The 13,316-nt window shown below is 41.8% G+C and overlaps 1 protein-coding gene across 1 annotated transcript in view; it reads right to left on the bottom strand.

Annotated features, from left to right (window-relative positions):
• ZNF445 (zinc finger protein 445) overlaps window positions 1-13,316 on the bottom strand; it is a 60,263-nt gene that overhangs the window by 16,337 nt on the left and 30,610 nt on the right. The window lies entirely within an intron of this gene.

The raw sequence follows: 13,316 nt of genomic DNA, 5'->3' as shown, positions 1-13,316 counted from the left end.
CTCACGAAAAGGGTAAGATACAAAGCCGTGACCCAGCGGGACCCGAGCACTTCCCCCCCCCCAGCTCACCAGTGGGAGGAAAAGAATCAGAGTGGGAAGGGAGTGGAAGCACAGGACTGCTAAATAAGCCCAAGCAATCTGCACCAGGAGCAAACACACACATCGCATGGTGTACTGGATATTAGAGAAACAGAAATGTAAAATCTGAGACAGAGACTGAGAGCGGGTCCCCACAGCCAGCTACCCTGGGACAAAAGAAAAGCAGGCATTTTTTTAAAGTCTTAAAAGGAAACGGCACAATAGCTGGACAAAATCATCCCAGCACACTCAGCCCAGCAGGCTGGGAATCTTGAGGAACTTCAGGCACCCTAACCCCCTGGGGAGTAAAACAGCCCCAAAGCCCCTCACGGTGATAAGCAGCCTGCCATTCATTCCCTGGGGCCAGTGCTGCAAGCAAACCGGCTGACCTGCTGCAGCAGCGGAGCAGCCAGAAAGCAGCCCTGCAAACAGCAACCACATAGAGTCTCCTCCCAGCACACAGCTAACTGGGACAGACAAAGGAAGCCAGAGTAAGGTCCGGAAGGCAGGAAGGGGCACCGTTCTCGCAGGATAACACACCCGGCGGGGATGTAACACCCCGCAGCGTGCTACACTATCTCGAGGGCCGAAACACCAACAGCAGGTCAGGGGATTAACCCAGAGACTGCTCCTGGTGCGCTGGTAACCAGCACAGGCAGCAGAGAAGGGCAAGGTGACCACAACAAAAAGGAAGGGACTTTGTTCTTCCAGCTGACACACACGCCACCTGCCTGTGACCACTTATATCGCCATGAAAAGGGAGAAGAATCTGGTCCAGCCAAAAATGGCTAAGACAACCCCACAGAGAGGGTCTGATGAGATCGATATAACTTAACTTCCTGAAAAAGAAAACAAAAATAAAAGTTATAACAATGCTGATGGAACTGCAGAGAAATATGCAAGAGCTAAGGGATGAAGTCCAGAGGGAGGTAACAGAAATGAAACAATCAATACAAGGAAGTAAGAGCAGACTGGATGAGGAGCAAGAGCCTGTTAATGGAATAGAAATCAGAGAACAGGAATACAGAGAAGCTGAGGCAGAGACAGATAAAAGGACCTCTAGGAATGAAAGAATATTAAGAGAACTGTGTGACCAATCCAAATGGAACAATATTCGCATAATAGGGGTACCAGAAGAAGAGAGAGAAAAAGGGATAGAAAGTGTATTTTAAGAAATAATCACTGAAAACTTCCCCAAGCTGGAGAAGGAAATAGTCTGTCAGACCATGGAAGCCCACAGATCTCCCAACATAAGGGACCCAAGGAGGACAACACCAAGACATATAATAATTAAAATGGCAAAGATCACAGGCAAGTACAGAATATTAAAGGCAGCCAGAGAGAGAAAAAAGATCACCTACAAAGGAAAACCCATCAGGCTGTCATCAGACTTCTCAACAGAAACCTTACAAGCCAGAAGAGAATGGCATGGTATATTTAATACAATGAAACAGAAGGGCCTAGAACCAAGAATACTGTATCCAGTGATATTATCATTTAAATTCGGAGGTATTACACAATTTTCAGACAAGCAGAATTTGAGGGAATTTGCCTCCCACAAACCACCTCTACAGAATATTTTAAAGGGACTGCTCTAGATGGAAGCACTCCTGAGGCCAAATAGATGTCAGCACAGAAAATAAAATCACAGCAAAGAAAGCAGAACAACCAAATACTAACTAAAGGCAAAAAATAAAATCAACGATCCACAAAAGCAGTCAAATGAAACACAAAAGAGTACAGAATAAAACACCTACCATATAAAGAATGCAGAGGAAGAATAAGAAGAGAGAGAAATAAACAATCATCCGACTGTGTTTATAATACCTTAATAAGAGAGTTCAATTAGACAGTTAGATAGTAAAGAAGCTACCCTTGAACCTTTGGTAACCATGAATCCAAAGCCTGCAATGGCAATAAGTACATATCTATCGATAATCATCCTAAATGCAAATGGACTAAGAGCACCAGTCAAAAGACACAGAGTAATAGAATGGATAAAAAAGCAAGATGCATCTATATGCTGCTTATAAGACTCACCTCAAACACAAAGATATAAACAGACTAAAACTGAAGGGATGGAAAAAGATATTTCATGAAAACAAAAGGAAGAAAAAAGCAGGTGTTGCAGGACTTGTATCACATAAGACAGAATTCAAAACAAAGAAAGTAACAAGAGATAAAGGACATTACATAATGATAAAGGGCTCAGTCCAACAAGAGGATATAACCATTATAAATATATATGCACCCAATACAGGAGCACCAACATATGTGAAACAAATACTAACAGAACTAAAGAAGGAAAAAGAATGCAATGCATTCATTTTAGGAGACTTCAACACACAACTCACTCCAAAGGACAGATCCACCCAACAGAAAATAAGTCAGGATACAGAGGCACTGAACAACACACTAGAACAGATGGACTTAACAGATATCTACAGACTCTACACCCAAAAGCAGCAGGATACACATTCTTCTCAGGTGCACATGGAACATTTTCCAGAATAGATCACATACTAGGCCACAAAAAGAGCCTCAGTAAATTCAAAAAGACTGAAATCCTACCAACCAACTTCTCAGACCACAAAGTATAAAACTAGAAATAAATTATACAAAGAAACAATAAGGCTCACAAACACATGGAGGCTTAACAACATACTCCTAATCAATGGATCAATGAACAAATTAAAACAGAGACCAAGCAATATATGGAGACAAATGACAACAGCACAAAGACCCCAATTTCTGTGGGACACAGAGAAGGCCATTCTAAGAGAAAAGTATATAGCAATCCAGGTATATTTAAAGAAGGAAAAACAATCCCAAATGAATAGTCTAAAGTCACAATTATTGAAACTGGAAAAAGAAGAACAAATGAGGCCCAAAGTAAGCAGAAGGAGGGACATAATAAAGATCAAAGAATAAAATAATAGAAAAAATCAACAAAACCAAGAACTGGTTCTTTGAGAAAATAAACAAAATAGATAAACCTCTAGCCAGACTAAGAGAAAAAGAGAATCTACACACATAAACAGAATCAGAAATGAGAAAGGAAAAATCACAATGGACCCCACAGAAATACAAAGAATTATTTGAGAATAGTGTGAAAATCTATATGCTAACAAGCTGGAAAACCTAGAAGAAATGGAAAACTTCCTAGAAAAATACAAAATTCCAAGACTGAGCAAGGAAGAAACAGAAAATCTAAACAGACTAATTACAGGCAACGAAATTAAATGGGTAATCAAAAGCTACCCAAAAACAAAATTCCCGGGGCAGAGGGATTCACCACTGAATTTTATCAGACATATAGAGAAGACATAATACCCATTCTCCTTAAAGTTTTCCAACAGGGGGAAGAGGTGGGAATAATTCCAAACCCATTCTATGAAGCCAGCATTACTCTAATACCAAAACCAGGCAAGACACCACAAAAAAAGAAACTTACAGATCAATATCCCTGATGAACATAGATGCAAAATTACTCAACAAAATATTAGCAAACCGAATTCAAACATACATCAAGAGGATCATACATGATGATCAAGTGGGATTCATCCCAGGGATGCCAGGATGTTATAACTATCAAAAACCTATCAACATCACTCACCACATCAACAAAAAGGACAAAAACCACATGATCATTTCACAGATGCTCAAAAAGCATTTGACAAAATTCAACATCCATTCATGATAAAAACTCTCAACAAAATGGGTATAGAGGGCAAGTACCTCAACATAATAAAGGCCATATATGACAAACCCACAGCCAGCATCATACTTAACAGCGAGAACAGCGAAGGTGAAAGCTTTTCACCTTAGATCGGGAACAAGACAGGGATGCCCACTCTCCCCACTGTTATTCAACATAGTAATGGAGGTCCTAGCCACAGCAATCAGACAAAACAAAGAAATACAAGGCATCCAGATTGGTAATGAAGAAGTCAAACTGTTACTATTTGCAGATGACATGATATTGTACATAAAAAACCCTAAAGACTCCACTCAAAAACTACTAGAATATCTGAATTCAGCAAAGTTGCAGGATACAAAATTAAAACAAAAAAATCTGTTGCTTTCCTATACACTAACGATGAACTAGCAGAAAGAGAAATCAGGAAAACAATTCCATTCAGAGTTGCATAAAAAGAATAAAAAATACCTAGGAATAAACCTAACTAAGGAAGTGAAAGACCTATACCCTGAAAACTACAAGACAGTCTTAAGAGAAATTAAAGAGTACTTAAGAGAAATTAAAGAGAAAATAAATGGAAATTGATCCCATGCTCTTGGGTAGGAAGAATTAATATTGTCAAAATAGCCATCCTGCCTAAAGCAATCTACAGATTCAATGCAATCCGTATCAAAATACCAACAGCATTCTTCAATGAACTTGAACAAATAGTTCTAAAACTCACATAGAACCAGAAAAGACCCCAAATAGCCAAAGCAATGCTGAGAAGGAAGAATAAAGCAGGGGTGACGTTGCTTCCCAACTTCAAGCTCTACTACAAAGCCACAGTTTGGTGCTGGCACAAGAACAGACCGATAGACCAGTGGAACAGAATAGAGAGTCCAGATATTAACCCAAACATATGTGGTCAATTAATATATGATTAAGGAGCCATGGATATACAATGGGGAAATGACAGCCTCTACAATAGCTGGTGTTGGCAAAACTGGATAGCTACATGTAAGAGAATGAAACTGGATCATTGTCTAACCCCATACACAAAAGTAAATTCAAAATGGATCAACGACCTGAATGTAAGTCATGAAACATAAAACTCTTAAAAAAAACATAGGCAAAAATCACTTGGACATAAACATGAGCAACTTCTTCATGAACATATCTCCCCGGGCAAGGGAAACAAAAGCAAAAATGAACAAGTGGGACTGTATCAAGCTGAAAACCTTCTGCACAGCAAAGTTAGAACAAAAAGACATCCTACAGTATAGAAGAATATATTAATAAATGACATATCCTATAAAGGGTTGACATCCAAAATATATAAAAAGCTCATGAACCTCAACAAACAAAAAGCAATTAAAGCAATTAAAAAATGGGTAGATGATCTGAACAGACACTTCTCCAAAGAAGAAATTCAAATGGCCAACAGGCACATAAAAAGATGCTCCACATTACTAATCATCAGGGAAATGCAAATTAAAACCATAATGAGATATCACCTCACACCAGTAAGGATCACCACCATCCAAAAAACAAACAACAACAAATGTTGGCGAAGTTGTGGAGAAAGGGGAACCCTCCTACACTGCTGGTGAGAATGTAAACTAGTTCAATCATTGTGGAAAGCAGTATGGAGGTTCCTCAAAAAACTAAAAATAGAAATACCATTTGACCCAGGAATTCCACTTCTAGGAATTTACCCTAAGAATGCAGCAGCCCAATTTGAAAAAGACATATGCCCCCCCTATGTTTATCGCAGCACTATTTACAATAGCCAAGAAATGGAAGCAACCTAAGTGTCCATCAGTCGACGAATGGATAAAGAAGATGTGACACATATACACAATGGAATACTTTCAGCCATAATAAGAAAACAAATCCTACCATTTGCAACAACATGGATGGAGCAAGAGGGTATTTTGCTCAGGGTAATAAGCCAGGCAGAAAAAGACAAGTAGCAAGTGATTTCACTCATATGTGGAGTGTAAGAACAAAGCAAAAACTGAAGGAACAAAACAGCAGCAGACTCACAGAACCCAAGAATGGACTAGCAGTTACCAATGGGGAAGGGACTGGGGAGGATGGGTGGGAAGGGAGGGATAAGGGGGTAAATGGGCATTACGATTAGCAGACATAATGTAGGTGGCGGGGCATGGGGAGGGCTGTACAACACAGAGAATACAAGTAGAGATTCTATAGCATCTTACTACGCTGATGGACAGTGACAGTAATGGGGTTTGTGGTGGGGACTTGATGATCGGGCGTGTGTAGTAACAATAATGCTGTTATTTTAGATTAATGATACAAAAAATAAAATATGTTTAGCTGCATAATGTTATTATATTATATACTTCTCTCAGGGGTCAAGCCTCTCTAATTAGAGACTGTATTGAGGCCAGGCTTGTGTGCAGAAAATAAGGCACTTTTTGTCAGGGTCTGGGGATCAAATTTCTCCCAGTTCTTCAATACACATGCCAGAGGCCTGTCTGGCTTTAACCTTGAAGAGGAAGCTCCCATCTGGAAGAGAGAGAAAGACAGGTGTGTGACACCTGATCAGCCTGTGTGGGTGTCCCCTCGCCTTGGAGCATGGGTGACAGTAGTCAATCACCTCTTTTGCCAGGCCAACTGGATTTAACCACTCCTTACCAGCGTGGCCTGCACTTTGCCTTGATTTCCCTCTTGCCTTCCCACTAAGCAAGAGTCGCCTCAGAGCTCTGCAGTCAATGGGCCCTTACCAGTGTGCTCCTACTTTACGCCTTTTGGGAGTTTTCCTAGCTTTCTCTGCATGAGCTTTAGTCATTCCTTGAGAGCCCCTGCCTGTCTGATAAGTGCAGGGAATGTGTGACCTCTGGCTGCCAGAGCCTTGGTCAGAGTCACAAACATGTTTTGTTTCCCTGAGGCTGCAGGAAAGGAAATGCCACAGCCCCAGGATGACTGCCTAGAAGGGAGACCAATAGAATAGAGCCATTTACATGTTGGTGTCAGGTTTCAGCTTGACTACTTCCCAGACATCATTTACATTACACAGGAGAAGGTGGCTAGGACTGCTTTGAATGGGGAGCAGAGGAACTTTTCCAATGCCATAGATAAAATTCAGAGACTGCCACAGACATTTATGGGGGGGAGGGTCTGTACTCTTAAAAACCAGTTTCTCCCACTGCCTGGGAATTATCCTGCTAGTGACCCACTGTAAAAAATTTGATCTGTGAGACAAGAGGTCAGGTGTCATCTGCAACTCTCACATAGGCAGCAGCCTAGCTGGAGGTTCACTCAGCGCCACTGGATCGATCAGCTGGAGCCAAGATCTCAGGACCACTGTCTACTAGTCCGGTCTGCCCTCAGAGTCTGCAGATCAGGATAGGAAAGTAGCAAATCAGCTCAGCCACTCCCCGACATTCCCGTGCATCCGGAGGCGGGAGATCAAGGAACGGCAGACCCCGGAAAACCTTTCACCTGAGACTTAAGACTGGTGGCGGATGCTAATCGTCATTTAAGTGGCTAACAGGCGCCCAGACACATTTTTATGAGATAAAAAGTGCAGAATTTAGTCAGGAATAAGAATGAAGTGTGGATCTCCTACCTTGTGGTGATGAGCATTGGGTTCCGTGAAATTGATGAAGTTAGAAGAGAGGAATGCCCCCTGCCTCACCTAGAGGCCAGGGTGGCCTGAAGAAGCAGGCTGGAGGTCAGAGACAGACAGAGAGACGCTCCTCACAGATACCCAGTCAGGCTGTCAGGGTCTGATTCCAGACACGCGGGCCTTTGAGGAGCCACTGAAGTGTAGCCTCAGCCTAGACTCTCGCAGTTGCCCACAGCTTTCCTCAGTCCCTCGCATCCAAGGAGATGCCTCTGAAGAGGAATCCTGGCCTCCACTCAGGTGACTTTCCTGGCTCCCAAGGGAGACAGGGGATCCACTGAGGGAGACACAGGGGAACCTGTCACTCGAGACTTTGAGATCGGCAGCTGGGCCAGTCCCATTTAAGTGGCTGATGAACACCCGATGTTGTGTGCCACAGATGGCTTCCTTCTATAAGGACAGTGAAAGAAAAGACAGGGTTGGATGCCAATACTCACCTCCAAAGTTATCCCGGACAAGCCCCCAAAAATGATGCTGGGTTCTTGTTTGCAGAGTTGAAGAATGAACTTAGCAAACACCCAAGGTAAAGGTATGAGAGGCTTTTATTTAGAGAGAAAGTGAGAGGACAGAGCTCCTGGCTCATGCCAGGAGGCGACAAGAGAGCCCTGTGCACATAATTTGACAAATTGTAGGGCTATTTAACATTCCTTGAGGAAATACTTCCTATTGGAATCTTTCTGAAGGAGCTTGTAAATTTAAGGAGGGTACAGTAAAAGCGAAATTTTCCCTATCTGACAAAGCTAAAGGAATTGTAAAAAAAACAATCTTTAAGATCAATGATAGCCATGTCCCAGTCTTTCAGAATCATAGGTGGAGAAGGCAGGCCTTCTTGTAAAGGACCCATAGGTTTAAGGACTGCATTAATTTGTCTTAAGTCATGTAAGAGTTTCCATTTTCTGGACTTTTTTTATAACATATACAGGGGAATTCCACGGGCTTGTGGAAAATTCTAATCTATCTAACTGAAGCTGTTCTGGAACTAATGTATGTAAGACTGCCAGTTTTTCTTTACTGAGAGGCCATTGATCCACCCAAACAGGTCCAGGGATAATGTTTCCCTGTCTGTGAGCCTATTTGAAATTCTTAATACATTAGTCCAATCAGCTTGTCTGAGGGTTCCTGTGGCGGTAACCAGTAACAATGTTTTTTAATATATTTGTGAGGTTGAGCAAAGTCTTTTTTAGAAGTTTTCACTCCTGAAGTTCTTAGGAGGGCACAGAGTAATTTTAAATAATCCTCCAGTTCAGACGCTTTAGTTTCAGTTTGGCCCATTATAGTGTCCCTGACATCTTGACCCTATCCCTACGTACGCTTTCCCGGGAGTCTTACTGTATCGACGATCTTCGGGAGCTTCCCTGCTATGAGTTTCAGGTCCCTTTTCGGGCAATACTTGTTGGTCTGTCCCTGCTTCTGATCTGCAGATAAGGGAGGAGAAACGATGCGATATTGAAGATCTGAAAGGACCAGCCAGGGGACTTGAGGCTTAACAGCACAAGAGTGGTGCTGAGAGGGCACCCTTCATATTTATTGAGCAAATAAATGATAGCAATAGAATTCTGTGGGGGGGACTTAATATACAATCATTAACTAACTCTAAACTTAATCCTCAGCAGTCTCCAGTCTCCTAGGGCACGACATCTTGTGTGGTACTGAAACAACAGCAAGGGCAATTAGGTCACAGAAACTGTTCTGGTCTTGTTTGTTCAGTTCTTGATCATGTATCAGGAATTACAGGAAAAAGAATTAAGTCATATATCATTATACATTTGATTTCTATACTTAACTTATATATTAATCCCAAATGTCTTGCTCTTTCCAAAAGCTGTATTAGGTAGGTGCACATAATTGCATGCACATGCTTGCACACATGTCTTCAACAGCCTCAATATCCAGGACAAACAGCTTGTTTGGGGGGCACAGTGGTCTATCCCACCACCAAGGGTTGACAATAGTATAAAAGAAAAACATGAAGGATCTTTATGGTAATGGAAATGTTCTCTATCTTAACTGTATCGATGTCAATGTCTTGGTTATGATAATGTACTAGCTTTGCAATGCATTGTCATTGGGACCACAGGAGGAAGTAGAAAACTGGGTAAAGAATACATGGAGTATTCAACATGACGGCGTGAGAGGTGAGACAGATAAGAGAACTCACAAAACTAAAAATAGTATGAATATATGGTTAATTAATACAACTTACCCTAAAACAGCAACAGGAAAGAAGGCTGAACCAGACTGCATACAGACCTCATGAGCAGAGCAGACCTCACGAAACAGGGTAATGTACCAAAGCCTTAATCCAGCAGGACCCAAGCTCTTCCCCTACCCCAGCTCACTGGCAGGAGGAAGAGAAACAGAGCAGGGAGGGGGTGGAAGCCTGGGACTGCTGAACACCCAGCCCTGGAGGTCTGCTTTGCAAGCAGAAACCTACACTGTGTGGTGATCTGGAGGATGGGGAGCTGGGACAGGCGGAGTGCTTGAGAGACTGAGATTCTGGTCATTTGTGGAGGAGGGGATCCACATCCAGCCACTCTGTGTCAGAGGAAAGGCAGGCAGTCTCAGAGGCTTCCTAGCAGTGATAGGGCTGCTTAAGGCGCAGGGTTTGCACAGAGCTTGCTGCGCGGGAGAAGGGAGAGCTGGACAAGGTTGTCTGAGCATGCTCTGCCCAGCAGGTTCAGAATTTTAAGGCACTTCAGGCACTCCAGACCCCTGGCTGGCAGCTCAGTTCTGAGGCTCCCCACTGTGACACACAGCCTGCCGAGCATTCCTCCTGGCCTGCTGGCACCAGATCGCAAACTGGCAGTCACTGTGCTGGCATCAGGCCAGCCAGAGGGAGGCCCCGCCTACAAGAGCTAGAGACACAAAGCACAGGCTTATACCTGTGTGCTCGGAACACTGACTCTGATACGGGAGACAGGCACCGCAGATGGGAATCAGGAAACAGATCTTTCCTCCCCCAGGCACCAGTTCCACTCTCCTATGAACCCCAACCTTACTCTAGGGGCTGAGCAGCTCCAGAGACTGGACCTTCTGGGCACTAGAGGGCACCACTTGGAAATATGAAGAGTCAAAAGAACCTGGTGCAGACTAAAATCTCACAAACCCCAGAAAAAGGGCCAAATGAAACTGAACTCACCAATGTTCCTGAAACAGAGTTCAAAATAAAAATCATAAACATGCTTATGAAGGTACAGAAAAATATTCAAGAACTCAGGAACGAATTTAAGACAGAGATTCAATCATTAAGAAATTCCATATCTAAAAAGAAACATACAATTGAGGGATTTAAAAGCAGATTAGATGTAGTAGAAGAGACAGTAAATGTAATATAAATTATAGAAGTGGAATACAAAGAAGCTGAGGCACAGTGAGAAAAAAGAATCTCTAAGAATGAAAGAATATTGAGAGACCTGTGGGACCAATCCAAAAGGAACAATATTTGCACTACATGGGTACCAGAAGAAGAGAGAGAAAAGGGGATAGAAAGTGTCATTGAGGAGGTAATTGTTGAAAACTTCCCCAATCCGAGGAAGGACACAGACTCACAAGCCATGGAGGTGCACAGATCTCCCAACACAAGGGACCCAAGTAAGACAACATCAAGACATATAATAATTAAAATGTCAAAGATCAAGGATAAAGATAGACTTTTAAAAGGAGCTAGAGAGAGAAAAAAGATCACATACAAAGGAAAACCCATCAGGCTATCATCAGATTTCTCTCAACAGAAACCTTACCGGCCAGAAGGGAGTGGTATGATATATTTAATGCAATGAAGCAGAAGGTCCTTGAACCAGAATGCTCTACCCAGAAAGATTATCATTTAAATTTGAAGGAGGGATTAAACAATTTTCAGATAAGCAAAAGCTGAGAACTTACCTCCCACAAGCCACCTCTACAGTGCATTGTGGAGGGACTCCTAAAGACAGAAGTATTCCTAAGGCTAAACAGATGTCACCCAAGAGATAGACAAAGAGTACAGAATATGATTCATAACATACAAACAATGGAGGAGGAAGAAAAATGAGGAAAAAGAAGAAAAGCTTTACGTTGTGTTTGTTATAGCAAAGTGAGTTAAGTCAGACTGTTAGATAGTAAGGGAATGAACCTTGAACCTTTGGTACCATGAATCTAAAGCCAGCAATGCAAATGAGTACATACATGTCAATAATCACCCTAAATGTAAATGATCTGACTGCACCAACCAAAAGACATGCAGTCACTGTGGATAAAAAAACGAGACCCAGTTTACATTCCCACCAGCAGTGTAGGAGGGTTCCCCTTTCTCCAAATCCTCACCAACATTTGTTGTTGTCTGTCTTTTGGATGTTGGTCATCCTAACTGGTGTGAGGTGATATCTCACTGTGGTTTTAATTTGCATTTCCCTGATGATTAGCAATGTGGATAATCTTTTCATGTGCCTGTTGGCCATCTGATTTTCATCTTTGGAGAAGTGTCTGTTCAGCTCCTATGCCCATTTTATAATTGGCTTATTTGCTTTTTGTTTGTTGAGGTGCATGAGGTCTTTATATGATTTGGATGTCAACCCCTTATAAGATATGTCATTTATGAATATATTCTCCCATACTGTAGGATGTCTTTTTGTTCTACTGATGGTATCCTTTGCTGCACAAAAGCTTTTTAGATTGATATAGTCCCACTTGTTCATTTTTGCTTTTGTTTCTATTACTAGGGGAGACATGTTCATGAGGAACTTGCTCATGTTTATGTCCAACAGATTTTTGCCTATGTTTTCTTCCAAGAGTTTTGTGGTTTCATGACTTACATTCAGATCTTTGATTCATTTTGAGTTCACTTTGCATACGGGGTTAGACAATAATCCAGTTTCATTCTCTTGCATGTAGCTGTCCAGTTTTGCTAACACCAGCTGTTGAAGAGGCTGTCATTTCCCCATTGAACATTATGGTACATATCGATAATCACCCTATCGTACATTAATTGACCATATATGGTAGGGTTTATATCAGGGCTCTCTAGTCTGTTCCATTGGTCTCTGGGTCTCTTCTTGTGCCAATACCAAAGTGTCTTGATTACTGTGGCATTATGCTCAGTGAAATAAGCCGGGCAGAGAAAGACAAGTATCACATGATTTCACTTATCTGTGGAGTATAACAAAGTAAGAACTAAAGGAGCAAAACAGCAGCAGACTCACAGAACCAAAGTTACCGAAGGGAAAGGAACTGGGGATGGTGGGTGGGAAGGGTGAGATAAGGGGGAAAATGGGGCATTATGATTAGCACACACAATGTAGGGGGTGACATGGGAAAGGCAGCATATACAGAGAAGACAAGTAGTGATTCTACAGCATCTTACTATAGTGCAGGACACTGACTGTAATGGGGCATGTGGGGACATGATAATGGGAGAGTCTAGTAACCATAATGTTCTTCAAGTAATTGTACATTAATGATATCAAAATTAAAAAAAAAAAAAAAGACCCATCTATATGCTGCTACAAGAGACTCACTTCAAACCCAAAGACATACACAGTACTGAAAGTAAAGGGATGGTAAAAGATATGTCATGCAACTAATTGGGAGAAAAAAAGGAGGAGCTGCAGTACTTGTATCACACAAAATAGACTTCAAAACAAAGACAGTAACAAGAGACAAAGAAGGACATTACATAATGATAAAAGGGTCAGTCCAATAAAAGGATATAACTATTATAAATATCTGTGCACCCAACACAGGATCACCTACATATACGAAACAAATAATAACAGAACTAAAGGGGGAAATAGAATGCAATGCATTCATTTCAGGAAACTTCAACACACCACTCACTCTAAAGGACAGATCAACCAGGCAGAAAATAAGTAAAGAGACAGAGGCACTGAAAAATGTATTAGAACAGATAGACCTAACGGACATCTACAG

The sequence above is a fragment of the Manis pentadactyla genome, chromosome 1 (genome assembly GCF_030020395.1).
Source record: "Manis pentadactyla isolate mManPen7 chromosome 1, mManPen7.hap1, whole genome shotgun sequence".
Classification (NCBI taxonomy): Eukaryota; Metazoa; Chordata; class Mammalia; order Pholidota; family Manidae; genus Manis; species Manis pentadactyla.
The sequence above is the reverse complement of the archived record's forward strand: the minus strand, read 5'-3'. Positions and strand labels throughout refer to the sequence as shown.